Below are 15,300 nucleotides of genomic sequence, written 5' to 3' on the forward strand. Positions count from 1 at the left end.
CTCCGTTCGCAAGCTCGCTTTGCGGCGGGCCAATCCCTGAGTTCTCTGGAGCAAAGCTACGAGGAGGAGGAAACCGATCCAATGTCCATGGCGGAGGTCGCGGTGCAGAAGGCCCCCGATGGGTATGAGACGATGGACGTTGACTTTGTGCCGGCGTCCGAGTCCCCCATGGTGCAGGCGGACCAACGGTTCAACATGGCGATACTAAAGGAGGACCAGGAGGCAGAGGCTCAACTCGACGCGGAGCGCGCACAAGCCGCTACCATCGAGGCTCTCCTGCAGGCGGAACTGGATGTCGTGGATGTGAACTGGGCGGCGGAGGCTCAACTTGAGGCGGAGCATGCGGATGCCGCTGCCATTGAGGCCCTCCTGCAGGCGGAACCGGACGTCCTGGACTTGAACCGAGCGACAGAGGCTCAACTCGACGCAGAGCGCGCGGATGCTGCTCTCATCGACGCCCTCCTGCAGGCGGAACCGGACGTCCTGGACTTGAACCGGGCGGCGGAGGCTCGACTCGACGCGGAGCGCGCGGATGCCGCTGCCATCGAGGTCCTCTTGCAGGCGGAACCAGACGTCCTTGACTTGAACCGGGTTGTGCTCTCGTCCATGCAGAGCGCCCGCACGCTCCACTTGAAAGAGTAGGTGGAGGCCGAGGACAACCACGATGCGGAGACACACGTCGGCAACGATGGCTGGATTGCGCCGGCAGCCAAAGACGACAAGGTCGTCTCTTTCCGCGAGCAGTGATAGTTTTTCTTTATGTTGTTGTTTTCATGGATCTTTTGCTATGTAAAAACATATATTTATTATGCAAGTCGCCTGACTTGGGTCAGTCTACCATTTTAGGCGGTTGGATGAATATGCTACGTCTCCTAACCCTTCTTTCCTTTTTCCTCACCTCTTCTTCTTCCCCAACAGACCACCGCATGGGCCGTACGGATACTCCCCAACATGCGGTTGGATAAACATACTCTATGAAACGAAAATTATGTGTCAGCGATAGGATGGCTGAGTTTGGTGTGTTCACATGCGACATCACGTGTCAGTGAGGGTGCGTTCCCTTGGTTGGGTTTGCGGCATGCAGGAGCGACTGTGTGAGGGTGCGGTGCGACCGCGGCGTGCAGGAGCGACCGTGTGAGGGTGCGGTGCGACCGCGATAGCCATGCGCAAGTGGACCTCCTTCCCATTTTGAAAACTTTAGGCAAGCTTGGCAAAAATGTGTGTCGAAGTTTGGCAATGCAAGGCCTAGACCCAAACAGGATAAGTACGTACGTACAAGGAGTACTAGTGTTAAAAAAGAAAGGCTGGGTTTTCCTTCGCGGGATTTAATCGATACAAATCCTTGTTTCACGTGTCAATTAATGCGTATTTTTTCTCCAAAGACGAAAGAGCTAACCATCTCCCTCCTCATCGCTTGATTAATGCAGCGCCATGCAAACCAACCTTCTCACTTCTGCATGCATGCAGGGGATATTAATGTCCTTGGTTGCTAACCCCATCAATTTGGCCTCGATTAGTGTTAGTGGCCCTTTGAAAATTGTAATTTTGATATACTGGCCTTGTGTACAAAAAAATGGAGGTAGTAACTATATTTGACTTCCTTCCCCATTGCGGTGACGTCGACGATATTTCTTTAATTTTTTTGGTGGTTTGGCGAAGTGCGTTCGACAGAGAACACCATTGAGGGAGACCACGGTAAGTCGTTTGCAAGTGCCGCCTGCAAGCCGAGACAACCGCCTTATTTGCATCCAGGAAGTCCTTTACTAGTACTACTAGGAGTAACTAATGCGGTGAGATGGCTTCTCGAAGAAGATGATGGAGAAGCAGAGTCACCGAAGAGTGAAATGATGGTTGCTTCATCCGTGCTTTTGTGATTTGACGCCTCACTGCTTTGTGATTTGTGATAGAAGTTACAGGGGAGTAGACTCTATGCTCTGTACTATACTACATGCATCCAAGCATGGGAGAAAGAGGAGAGACGTTGCATTTTTCTATTCCTTCAATCAATCAATCAGGGAGCTTCAGTAAAATCTTTTTGGCTTTGGCAACACCGTCCACAATGGTTCCCACGATGCCAAAAGCTATTTTCACATTTGGCTACACATTGTGGATGCCCTTAACTGTACCACTTAGTTTTGCTCCTGTGTGCTATCTATACAAATCTCAATTATATTGATCTAAAAAATTATAGAATCGAGATTAGTAAAAATGAGGTGATTTTGCCGCGCGGATGGCGGGGGAGGTTTCTTATTTGAGCAATGCTGCATCCACGTAATGGTTTATGTAAAGTTACGAACTGATGTGATGTGGGACTATTTGATTGGATTAAAGGAGAGGATTAGGCCCACCCCACCTGAAAATCAGGGGGGCATATATAGATTAGATGGAAAGTATACGTAGCAGCTACATAGCCCTTTGTAAGTCTAGGATTAGGCTTCTTATTTTCGGAGGACGTTGTCCTGGTGGTTTGCTAACATGCGGTCCCACGTGTCAGTGCTTTACCAAGCGATCCGCATCCAACATGAGGCAGAACAACGACAGAAGCAACATGTGGTTAAGTTGAAGAAGATGAGGGAGAAGCGGATTCAGCAATGAGTGAAATGATGGTTGCTTCGTCCCTCCAACTTAATTGCGGGAAAGGTGCAACTTTGTGATTTGACGCCTCATTGCTCATTACTACGCCGACGCCATGACTGGGGTGCTTCACCCCGGCTGCTCTGCACTATATTCCGGTATGGCACGTGGACCTGGTTGCTTGATGTCCCACATGTCGGCGAAAGGGACTAGAAGATTTATGAAAGCGAGCGCTCCACTCTTACGACAAAGGAGTAGACGACACGACGGCCCAGTGAACTGTCACTTGTACTGTATAGTACTATAGTTTTGCTGTTTCGCACGATCCATCGATACAAACCCGATTGAACAGGAAAGGGCGGGATTTTTCCCGCGCGGTAGATGATACTGGCCATACATTTCAAAGGCAATTTTAATGTATGCAAACTGAATAATTATAAGTAACAATATGATATCTAGTAAAACTAAAAACACATATGATTTATTGTGTTAGAGTGTAGTAGTAGTGCTGTATTGCATAGTTGTTAGATCTAACATGCGAGAACGTGTAGAGATGTAGTTTTGGAGGGCCTACAGAGAGAAAAGCGTAATACGGTCACCGAACTTCAGAATAAGCTGATTACGGTCACTATATACGTTTTGCGGTGATTATACGGTCACTTGCTCACAGCTCAGCATCGGATTGCACTCCGTTGACCGGCCAAATAGTCTGCGTGGCGCCATGTTGACTAGTTAAATTGACCACATTCGTTGTGGGTCCCACCTGTCAGTTTGCATAGGCAAAAGGTCAGATAAACACAAATTTACGCAGGCGCGACAAGGCTCCAACCCGTGCGCGGGAATCACCTGGTTGTGTATGTGTCTGTCAGGGCCTGGTGTGTGCGCATGCACGTGTAGGTTGAGCACTTGAGCGTGAGAGTGTGTGTTGGTCGTGTGGTGTACTGGTGTGTGCATGCATGCGTGCGTGTGTGCATGTGAGTGTTGGGTGCGTGCGTGTGAGTGTTGGGTGCGTGTGTGTGTGAGTGTTGCATGCGTGCGTGGCTGCGTGTGTACGTGTGAGTGTTGCGTGGGTGCGTGGGTGCATGTGTTTGTGTGAGTGTTGCGTGGATGCAGTTCGTGTGCATGCGTGCGTGTGTGTATAATCACCACACCACACTACTAGGGAAAAGCCTAGCAGCAGCGCGGGTTTTGGGTGTATCAGTAGCGCGGGTGCCCGCGCTACTGATATGGCGCCACAGCTAACTTGTAGCAGTAGCGCGTATTGGCACACACTACTGCTATACATGGTTAGTTGTAGCGTGCGTTGCAAACATCGCTACTGCTAATTAGCTGTAGTGGGTCTTATACCCCGCGCTACTGCTATTACTTTCAAAAACAAAAAAATCTCGATCCCGTGCGTGCTGTCAATGGCAGCAATGGTAAGATCTAGCGATGATTGGCATCGCCGGAGGAATGAACGGACAGCAGAAGACCAGATCCAGCAGTGGCTGTTGGAGAGGACCCGTTTCTATGGCAGAGCCAAGCCGTGGCGTGGGGCTCCTCTTCCCGACCATGCCAGATAGCTCCGGGTCATCCATGGCGACGACCTGCACAGGCATGGACATGGGAGGGTGAGTCAAACCAGAGGGAGAGAGAGAAAAGGAAAACCGAGGGAGAGAGTAAGGTGATGTAGGGAGCAGCGGAGCTACTCACTGGTGGTGAGGTGCTCCGGTGTGGTGGCACGGGGCGGCGGCCTCCTAGACGTCGGTGGAAGACCGGCGAGCTCCTAGACGCCGGTGGCGCGAGGCGGCGGCCTCTTTCAGCGCCATGTAGGAGGATGGGTGCATGGGCAAGAGGTCCATGTGAGAGCGTATGGAAAGTGAGAGGAGAGAGTGGTGGAAGAGAGGAGGGATTTGGGGGAGGAGATGGGGATTCGGCCGATGATATGGCGACTTCACCTACCTCGTACTTAGTAGTAGCGAGGGGTATAAAACCACGCTACTACTATCAACTTAGTAGTAGCGCGGGTTTATACCCCTCGCTACTACTATGGCATGTGTCGGGGGCACGGTAGAGACCGCTTAGTAGTAGCGAGGGTTAAAAACCCGTGCTAGTACTATCAACTTAGTAGTAGCGAGGGTTAAAAACCCGCGCTACTGCTAATTAGCAGCAGCGCTTCTTTTTGTGCCGCGCTGCTGCTAAGATTCTGTGTATAAGGTTTTCCCTAGTAGTTCCAGCTCCTGTGTGTTAAAACAGACGGCTCAGCATACCAATACAAGGCCACCTTGTCCGGTGTGCCCGCGGTCATGACTTCGAACCTCTGTCCAAATATTTTTTTGTCGTTTGTTTTCATTCTTACTAGCAAGATGCCCGTGCGTCTCATGTAACATCAAGATGCATTTGTATGACTTGTTTATCTTGTGAGAGAAAAGGATGAATGAGGGAAGGCCTTATTTGCAAATGTGGAGAGGTGTGTGGGTACCTTTTTGCAAAATTGCCATAGTTTCTTTCCTATCCGTCAGATATAAATCGGATGGCCTATTTTGCAGGATGGCAGGCACACCATCATCACCAACTCTGTTTTTTATAAGAGTGTATTTTATGTATTTTATAAGAGTGTAGATGTAGAGTAGATACAAGTCGACAGGTGGGCACGATGGTAGTGAGATAATGTGATGCAACACTAGAGGTGCCACGTGGAGCGTTTAACTGGTCAACTAGTCATGTCATGAGCAAATACAGAGTTGTACGGTGAGCCCGTGACTGCATAATAACCACTAAACGTAAATGGTGACCGTAATGAGTGGATTCTGAAGTCCAATGTACATATTGTGCTTTCGCTTCAAATACAATGATCGTCATTGCATATATCGCGAGAGAAAGATGAAACATGCGTGAATTTTCTGGGGGCTTACTTTTAGAGGACCTGGAGATAGTTTTGTGTGCATACGTGAAAGGGGCGTATAGGGGGTATGCGATGGAGAGAGAGATGCTCTTCGTTTCTCTTTATTATGACTAACTTTGTATATAGTATAAAAATGTACAAATTCATAGTGCGGAATAAATATCATTGTGGGCACCATGCAATGCAAATTAGCGTTCGTACTCCTCCATATAACTTTGTAATGTTGTATATATGTAGAAACTCTAAAATAATTTTTTGGCCACACTTTATTCAAAAGGAATGTTGTATGCGAAATAAACGTGAAGAGAGGGCTTTTTAGATCAATGGGCTACGTGATGTAACATGTGTGAATGTGTAGTTGATGCATTTGGCGGGGCCTAGAGAGGTATGTGTGTGTATTACGTATTCGAGAGAGGCATGGATAGAGGGGCCGACGGGGTGGGGGGGGTGGGAGAGATAGCACGAGAAATGAGAGTGGTCACGACAAGAGATTCCATTCCCTTGAGTGTGTATATGCAAGGGGGGGAGGGAATAGAGGCAGCAGGAGAAATTTTCTATGTGTGTGGTGTTTGTGTTGGTATGTGTGGGTGTGAGAAGATAATGAGACGTGGGGGCAGAGGGCGTGTCACCGCGTGAGGTTCGGTGGGTCGAGGTGAGGCCCTTCGTTCTGTTCCGTCCTGCGCCACATTGGTCGGCCCGTGACGCATTTAGGAAGACCCATGGATGACTAGTCATACAAGACAAAGATAGCAGAATTGTGAAGGACTCTGTGTCCACTGACAAAGCCGGCTAGGATTTTTAACCCTAGGTTCTCGGACTAAGGTAACCCCTTTATCTCTGATATTACTATTCATCCAACCTAACTTTAAGGGGCATCCTACAGAATGCTCTGCTAGAATCATACTCATCGATTAGGAAGAGAGGTGTGAGACAATGCGTGAGAGACAGGCGTAAAGATAATGTGCGTACATGAGACACGTAGGCAGGTCCATGTATATAGAAAGGGTCGATGAGGATTGTGCGTGTGTATGTTTGCGAGAGGAAGAGTGCTTGTGATAAAGGTTAGTGAAAACGGTTGTAAATGGTTACGAGAGGGATGAAGGGTTATATCTAGAGCATGTGTGCGAGAAAGACACCTCGGGAGAGTGTGTGTGAGCATGTGTGAGAGACCACCGATGGAGAGTGAAACTACATGTAAAAGACTGCTCTAGACATTGATTACAGACATAAATGGTGTCCAAATATTAGAATGGGATCATGATATTTGCAATTCGCGTAAGGAGCGGTCATTGATCCATCAGACATCTAGATTCTATCGAATTTGAGCATGTCTATGTTATTATTCGACACAATTGATCCACATAGTTAGTATTTTGAACTCCAAACAATGCATTACTTTAGCAATCGAATATAAATGTGAGTATAGTTCATGTTGTGTGTGTAAAGCACATTATACATACGAAAGTTACACAATGGACATTATAAATAGCTACTACCTATGAACTAGCATACATTTGAATTCAACTTAAGGTGGTTTAAAAAATCGAATTCAACATGAAGTCCATTCAATTATTTGAATTTTATATCATGACATTTGTAAACCATACCTAAATTATGGGGGCACCAATATTTTCTCTGATTTTGTACATAATAGCATATGAAGTCGTGTACAAAATAGATTCAAATATAGCTCCTCCATTCCAAAATAATCGTAGTTATAGGATTTTCAAGTGTCAAAATTTCAAAATGAAGCGGATAATTTAATGAGGTTTTCAAACATACAAGATCAAATATAACGTTGTATATTTAGGTCAATCCTCATAGTTCAAGAGTACTCTAAACGTGAATGCTTGTGTTTCAAAATTTCGAACGAAGCGCCAAAAGAGCCTCTACTCGCCCGAAACCGCGTGAGACCAATGTTTGGTAGTACAAGGAAATTACTTTTCTAATAACTCCGACCCGTGAAACCTACCGGCCCGACGTCCAAAGGTCTAAACCGGGGTAGGTTTGTAGCTTCATCTAGACGCCACGCAACCGCATCCCAAGAACATTCATACACAATGGCCTCCTAAGCACACATGCGCGCGGCAGAAATCGCTCCCGCCCACTATTTGGGACACCTGGGATTACCATCCTACCCCCGACCCGCAGTAGGTCCGAAATTTAAGAGGGGGGCAAAGTTTGTACTTTCCCCAAATTTCAAACAAGCGCGTCCCATCTTCTGTTCAAAAAAGCCAAAAACAAGCGCGTCCCAGACCGAAACATGGTTCCCCCACCCGTCCGATTCCCCATTCGTACTCCGTGGGCGCCAAAACTACCTCTCCACCAGCCGCGAAACCCCGGCGTTCTCCGTTCGCCACCCCATCCCACCCATCAACCGCCGTCCTCCTCCATCACGCCGGAGCCGATACCTCGACGTCGTCATCCACCGCAACCTCAACCGCAACGCCCTCCACGGCTAGTAGTTGAAGCCGAGGCCGAGCCGTCCGTACCCGAGCCAGTTCAACCATGCCGTCCTGCGCCTCACCGCTGCCGCTCCAACTTCGCCACCCTCCACCGCACCGGAGCTATTCCTGCTACACCGTCCTTCGCCGCCTTGGATCTGCTTCCCCTCCGCCGACATACGGCCACGGCAACACAATCAACAATTTGGCCATGGGTTCGTCCAAGCCTGCACCCTCCAGAACATCAGTTTCCCTGGTAAAAAGGAGAAAATCGGCGCGACTTGTGGAGGTGACCACACCGACAACCGAAAAAGGTACTCCTCTTCCCTTATTCGTGCAAATATCACGTCTCTGCTTGCACAGTATTCATCCCACAGAAGACACTACTTGACCGCTTCTTCCTGATACTAGATGTTCCTAGTAACTCGCGATGCACAAGATTTCTCCTCATATACTATTTCACCTTAGCTAGAGGTATGTCGCCCCCCTGAATTTCAATTTCTAGCCACTTGATTTCCAATTAACGGAAGCATTCCCCGGCGTAATAGGCGCTAGTACGCCTATTACGCCGGGGAAGCAGCGCATTGGTGTTTATCTTAGGGGCGTGTGCGGCCTATAGCTACTGGCACCCGATCTGGAGGTCAACCGGGATTAAAAGGATGGCCTGGGGGCGCTGCCAAGCACAGCGGTGGTGTGAGGTCGATCGGAGGGCGGGGCGGCGGAGGCAGGGGTCTGGGCCGGTGGTCGCTGGCGGTTCGAGAAAGATCGTCAACAGTGACTGGCGAGAGGTAGACGAAGGCCATCTGCCCATTCCTTATAGATCGGATGGTTCCTTAAAAAAATGACTGACCTATTTATTTTCAGTCGACTGTCATCTTAGATATGACCACATGTGGTGGTGTGCTGGAGGAGAACCTGCATTTCCTGTGCTCATATATTACAAAATCATATAGAGTAGAATCTAATTTTGTTTGCCATGCAATGTTGTAGAGCTATCATATGTCTCCTGTCATTTATTTTTCAGCCACCTGCTATCTGCTACTTCTACAGTGCACTAGTTCTGCACACACTTCACCCTTACTCTCACTGTTGTGTTTTTATGCAAGGGTATTTTAGACTCTGCTGCCATGAGAGAAGCCAAAAAGAAAAGAGAGAAGTCGCTCCAGTTTGGTGTGCGGCTAGGCAAGACACGTTTCAACGCTTTAAAGGGTGTAGTGTTAGCAGATGTAGATAGGGAATGTAGCTCTGGAGTTGATGACCTCGCTCGCAATGAACCACCATCCCAGGTGCTTGCTTTAACTTCGCGGTGTCATATGTGGTTGCATGTTCCATATGGTGTCTAGCTTGTATTCGAAAGGCCGAAGTCGGTAAGATAAGGAAAGATATTTTTTACATGAACCACCATCCCGTGAGCACCAGAAGACAAATAGCTAGTCAGGGCACTGGCCGAGCCAGTGACAAGCCCAGCAAAGATAGCTATCACCTGGAAGCCAACTAAAAAGCTGTGATGGTGGCGAAGCAGCCCGCCTCCCACCAGGCTCTCAGGTCCTAGATGATCATGTTCACCACTCCAGCCGGATGCCTAGCTTGTATTGCTTCCAATTTGGTTAAATTGCATTTGCTTAGCTTACACATTATACCTTTGAATGTGACATGCCTTTCTATTTTTGGTACATACTAGTACATCTGTGTATTAACCATGTTCTTACATCAAACTAATGTTCTTGTGTATCCCTCATCAATCACTTATGATGAGGCAGGCAGGCAAGGGGACTACTCCTCATTTAAAGAATGCAGCGTCAGCCTCCCGACATGATTCTCAAGAAACAGAAATGCTAGATGAAGATAGTGAACGTAGCTCTGTAGTTGATTACAATATTTCCCCTACACTAGCATCGCAGGTGCTTGCTCTAACTTGGCAGCGTGATATGTGGTTGCATGTTGCATATGGTGTCTAGATTGCAATTCTTCCAATCTGGTTAAACTGCATGTGCTAGTCTGCTTAGTTTATACATTACACCTGTTAATGTGACATGCCTTCCTGTATTTAGTACATAGTACATCTGTCTATTAAGCATGTCCTTACATAAAACTATTGTTTTTTTGTATCCCGCATCAGTCAACATGACGAGACACCTTTAGTATATGCAGTGCGATATTAGTTGCATCTTTCATATGATTTATAGCATGTGTTGCTTCTATTTTGTTAAATTCCATTTATGATGGGACACTTTTAACTTGGCAGAGTCATATTGGTTGCATCTTTTATGTGATGTCTAGCTTGCATTGCTTCTTATTTGCTGGAATGGTTTCTTCTTAGTTTACACAAACAATTGTGAACATGCCATGCCGTCCTGTTTTTCATACATATTCCATTCTGGTATCATGTGTTTGCCTTACATCAAAGTAGTGATTGTCAGTATCATGCATGAATGAGTTCTGAAGAGATAATTTTATTGCTTTGTCTTGTCGGTTTTACTTGAAAATTCAAAATCAATAAAGCGGAAGGAAGTTAGCAATGCAGCGGATAAAGGCGCTCCTTCCGAACGGAGGGCCTCTACAGTTTCTACTCCTCCACACCCCCAAGATGATTTCCAAGACAACACATGCATAGACACTCAACAAAGCTGTGTTTGTGATGAGCACGTCTCCCCTAGTGCAGCATCACCGGTGCTCCCTCTAACTTGGCACTGGTATATGTGGTTGCATGTTATGTGTGATGTCTAGCTTGTATTGCTTCTAATTTTGTTGAATTCCATCTGTTTACTTTACACATTATACTTGAATAAGACATGTGTTCCTTTTTCTAGAACATACAATATCTGTCTATCACACCATATTCTTACATCAAATTACTACTGTTGTGTAACTTGCAACAATCACTTATCATAAGACACGTTTGACTTCGGAGTGTGATATAGGTTACATCTCACATTCTTTTCTAGCTTGTATTACTAATTTGTTGAAATGGCACTTATGACGAGACAATTTTAACTTGGTAGAGTGATATTCATTGCATCTTTCATATGGTGTCTAGCTTTCATTGCTTCTAATTTGTTGAAATGCCTTCTCCTTAGTTTACACATCATAAGCTGTGAATATGCAATGGCACTAATGATGAGAGACCTCTAACATGGTAGTGTGATGTTGTTTGCATCTTGCATATGATTTATTTCTTGTACTGCTTCACATTTGTTTAAACGCCATTTATGATGAGACACTGTTAACTTGGCAGAGCGATATTTGTAGAATCTTTCATAAGGTGTCTACCTTCCATTGCATTGCTTCTAATTTGGTGAAATGTCTTCTTCTTAGTTTACACATCATAGTTCTGGTTATCTCTTCCGTCCTGTTTTTCATACATATTACATCCTCCTATCATGTGGTTGTCTAACATCAAAGTTTAGTTCGTACGCATCACGCATCAATTTGTTCTGAAGAACTAAATTGTTATTCGTTTTTCTTGTCGGCTTGACTTAACATGGCACAGAGAAAGAGGAAGAAACACATAATGGCAGGGAATGAGAAGCGGATGAATCCTGCATATTTTGCTGGTACTAATGGTGCAATAGAAGGTCAAAGTCCAGCAGAAAATTCTACAAACACGGCATCCCATGCTACACGAGTTGCAAAAAAAGACAAACAAAAACAAATAGCTGCCACCAAACAAGCAGAGACAACCCTAGTTCTTGCAACACCTACCACAGTACTACCAGCTGCACGACGTACTCGTGCGTCAACTGAGCTAGCAGCATGTTCCCAAGCTCCCTTGCCACCTGACACTACTTCCCAAGCACTCTTGACACAAGACGAGTTGGCAATATCACATGAACCTTGTGAGCTTCAACAGCAAGAAGGTAGTTGCTGGAGTCAAGTTACAGTTACATGCTTCTTTATATGTAGTCTCACAGTTTGATGTACACTAACACTTCCTATGTATGTTGTTGGACTAGCACCTAGGCGCAAGAGGGAACAAACATCAGGGATAATGCTCGATAGGTTAACTAAATCTAGAGGAGGAAGAATGGAGATCCGTTTTGAGGCAGGTTTAAAAAGGCCACATGATGCTACAGAGTCAGCCAAGTTAGTATCAGAGGCAACGGTTGCTGTTAGGTGTCATGTACGTATCCTCCCAACATGGATTCAGTACAGGAATGACAAAGACGAAACCCAGTTCAACATCTTCCTCGACCATTTATCTGTAAGTATGGTTATGTATGGAAACTAGTAATATCGTCTTGCTCTGTCCAATACTTCCTAGGTTGCTGATAATGAGACTTCCATAATTTTCAACAGATGAGGTTCAAGTTGGATAGCCAAGATGATGCAACCAGACAAGCTTGCACCCATGTTTTCAAGTCTGCTCTGCGACAGTATCGGTATAACTTGAGGAAAACTCACTTTGAAGGCAAGGCTAACAGTGAACTTCCCCAAACATCTCCAGTGGAAAATATATCTGATGAAGACTGGAGAGGCCTCGTTAAACACTGGTCTGATCCGAAGTATCAGGTACATTATATATATGTCATCAGATCACATGTTGAAGTCCTATTTACGCATGTGCCACACAAATCTATCTTCTTGTAGGTGAACTGTTCAAAGAACAAGGCCAATCGTACGAAAGTGAAATTCCAACAGACGACAGGATCTCGTAGCTATATTGCACACTGTGAGGCTCTTGTAATTAGCTGATGTTTCACTCTTTTCGCTGTACCATATTATCAGATCTATATTGACTTGTTCCAAATGCAGAGGAAAGCCCGCAAGGACCAAAAAGTACCTGAACCAAATGCTGTGGAAATCTTCAAGGACTGTCACACCAGCAAGAAGAAGGGCATGACAACACCAGTCAAAGCCGCTGTTGTAAGTCCTTAATCCTCATGCCTTTTAACTACTACTTACTCTGACTTGTGCCTTGAACTGCATGGTTTGCAGCCAATGTCTATTACTCTTTTCAATTTTATACACAATTGTCTTAGCATATCATTGCACCTTACAAGGTTTAAAAGAGAGGAGTGATGTTCCTTTGATCTTGACCCGTAATCTATTGCCGTGCTGGACTTGCCCACACAATGTTACAATTGCCTGTTTGTCTGTTCTCAGTTGTTTTGTCATATGAATGACGTCATAATTTGCTTACCATATTATAAACTTCGTCTCTTTATCCTTAGCCCTCAATACAATGTGAAGAAATCGACAATACATTAGCGATGGTACATGGTGATATGTTTGGAACCTGGTTTTATTATGTACTTTGCAATAAAATACCACTAATATTTTACATGGGTTCACCAAAATAAGTTCTGTATATAGACCAAAGCTATTTTGTTTGGTTTTGCTGCCTCCTTAATATCTTCTGTTCTGGTACTACTAATGTAAAACCTCAACTTTTCAGCGAGCTATAGAAAAAATGGTGGAACCACCACCTTCTGAAGGTGGCGAGGCAACTATAACCGCAATGTCAGCTCTTGCTGCAGTGGGTCAGTACCTGTCCACTAACAGTGCCAAAAGCACGTTCCTGCGTAGTACTGGGTTGGTTGTTAAGGCAATATCGTCCAAACTGCCTCATGATCAAGATATGCAAGCTCAAAGCAATGTTGTATCTGCACTCCAGACACAAGTCCATTCCCTAACAGAGACCCTTTGTGAAACAAGGAGAAACATTGCTCAATGTCGTCAAGATATGCATGGTTTTGAAACTAGACTATCAGACATTTGCTATGTTGTTCATGAGCCTAGGGGAAATGAAGGCGAGGGTTATGGTGCTCCATCGGACAATACAACATGAAAACGTAATAGTCAGGTCAAATGAACTGAGCTTCTGAACTTCTGGTGGTGCATTTATCTGCTAGACTGTTAAGTTTTATGCCAACCTTCCTTTTGTTATATAGTTGTAATTTGTTTTGGTGCGATAAAAAATTTATTCTTAACGTGCAGCCACCGCCTAAAGAAAACAACAAGCCATTTTTGTATAGTGTAGGGTGTTCGCTATATTTGCACTGGTGGCGATCTTTGATGCCGAGTGGATGTAATCTATGCAATCGCCTTAATAGCCTAGCGTTAGTTTTGGCCTTATTTATCTCCTAGTCTTCTTTTTCCCCGGTTTGCTAGTGGCCGCAACTACCATGGGCCATATACGGGCCGTAGGATCCATGGGTCTCCTACGGGTCGTCGATAAATGGGCCTGTAATCGGTGGGCCTCGGGCCGTCAGATAAATGGGTCTACATGGGCCATAATTGGGCGTAATTGGTATCGGCCCAGACCGGTAACATGCCGTTAACAAGCCGTAGGACAGCAAAGGCTTAATTCTGTCACAGGCATAATGGGTCGTTAATGGGCCAGAATATAGGACGGGCCCGAAATGGCGTAACGGGTTAACAGGCCAGAAACGGGCCGACTCTTGCCATGGGCCGAATTTGGCCCATTAGGGTAACATGCCAGTAACGGGCCGACTCTTGCCATGGGCCGAATTTGGCCCATTAGGGGAACAGGTGTGATAGCCTGGCTTATTAGGGATGATAGACTACTCATATCAATAAGGAATTCCTTCTTTTTCGGGAGCTCATTCGGACAGAACTCCAAAGTTAAGCATGCTCAGCTTGGAGTAGTGTCAGGATGGGTAACCGACCGGGAAGTTGCTCCCGGGTGCGCACGAGTGAGGACAAAGTGAACAGAAAAGACTAGTATTGATCTGTGGGGCCAGTCTAGATCCCGCCAGGAGTAACGACCACCGGCGGGTGTGTCCGGGGCGTTACAAGTTGGTATCAAAGCCTACCCTCGCGGTTACACGGATGGTTGTGGATAGGTGCGTGGTCATGTTGTTCATGACGTTTGTGACCCGTCGTGGCACCGACATGGCACATGTACCGGACTGGAAGCACAGACGTTTGTGCCAAGAGGGAATGTTCCTGTGGCCCGACGAGGACGTCGGTTCCTCTGAGTGGGGGTGTATGTGATAGCCTGGCTTATTAGGGATGATAGACTACTCATATCAATAAGGAATTCCTTCTTTTCTAGGAGCTCATTCGGATAGAACTCCAAAGTTAAGTGTGCTCAGCTTGGAGTAGTGTCAGGATGGGTGACCGACCGAGAAGTTGCTCCCAGGTGCGCATGAGTGAGGACAAAGTGTGCAGAAAAGACTAGTATTGATCTGTGGGGCCAGTCTAGATCCCGCCAGGAGTAACGACCACCGGCGGGTGTTTCCGGGGCGTTACATTCTCCCCCTCTCTTGTGGAGATCTATTCGATGTAATCTTCTTTTTTGCGATGTGTTTGTTGAGACCGATGAATTGTGGGTTTATGATCAAGTTTATCCATGAACAATATTTGAATCTTCTCTGAATTCTTTTATGTATGATTGGTTATCTTTGCAAGTCTCTTCAAATTATCAGTTTGGTT

Source organism: Triticum aestivum, chromosome 1A, assembly GCF_018294505.1.
Source record: "Triticum aestivum cultivar Chinese Spring chromosome 1A, IWGSC CS RefSeq v2.1, whole genome shotgun sequence".
Classification (NCBI taxonomy): Eukaryota; Viridiplantae; Streptophyta; class Magnoliopsida; order Poales; family Poaceae; genus Triticum; species Triticum aestivum.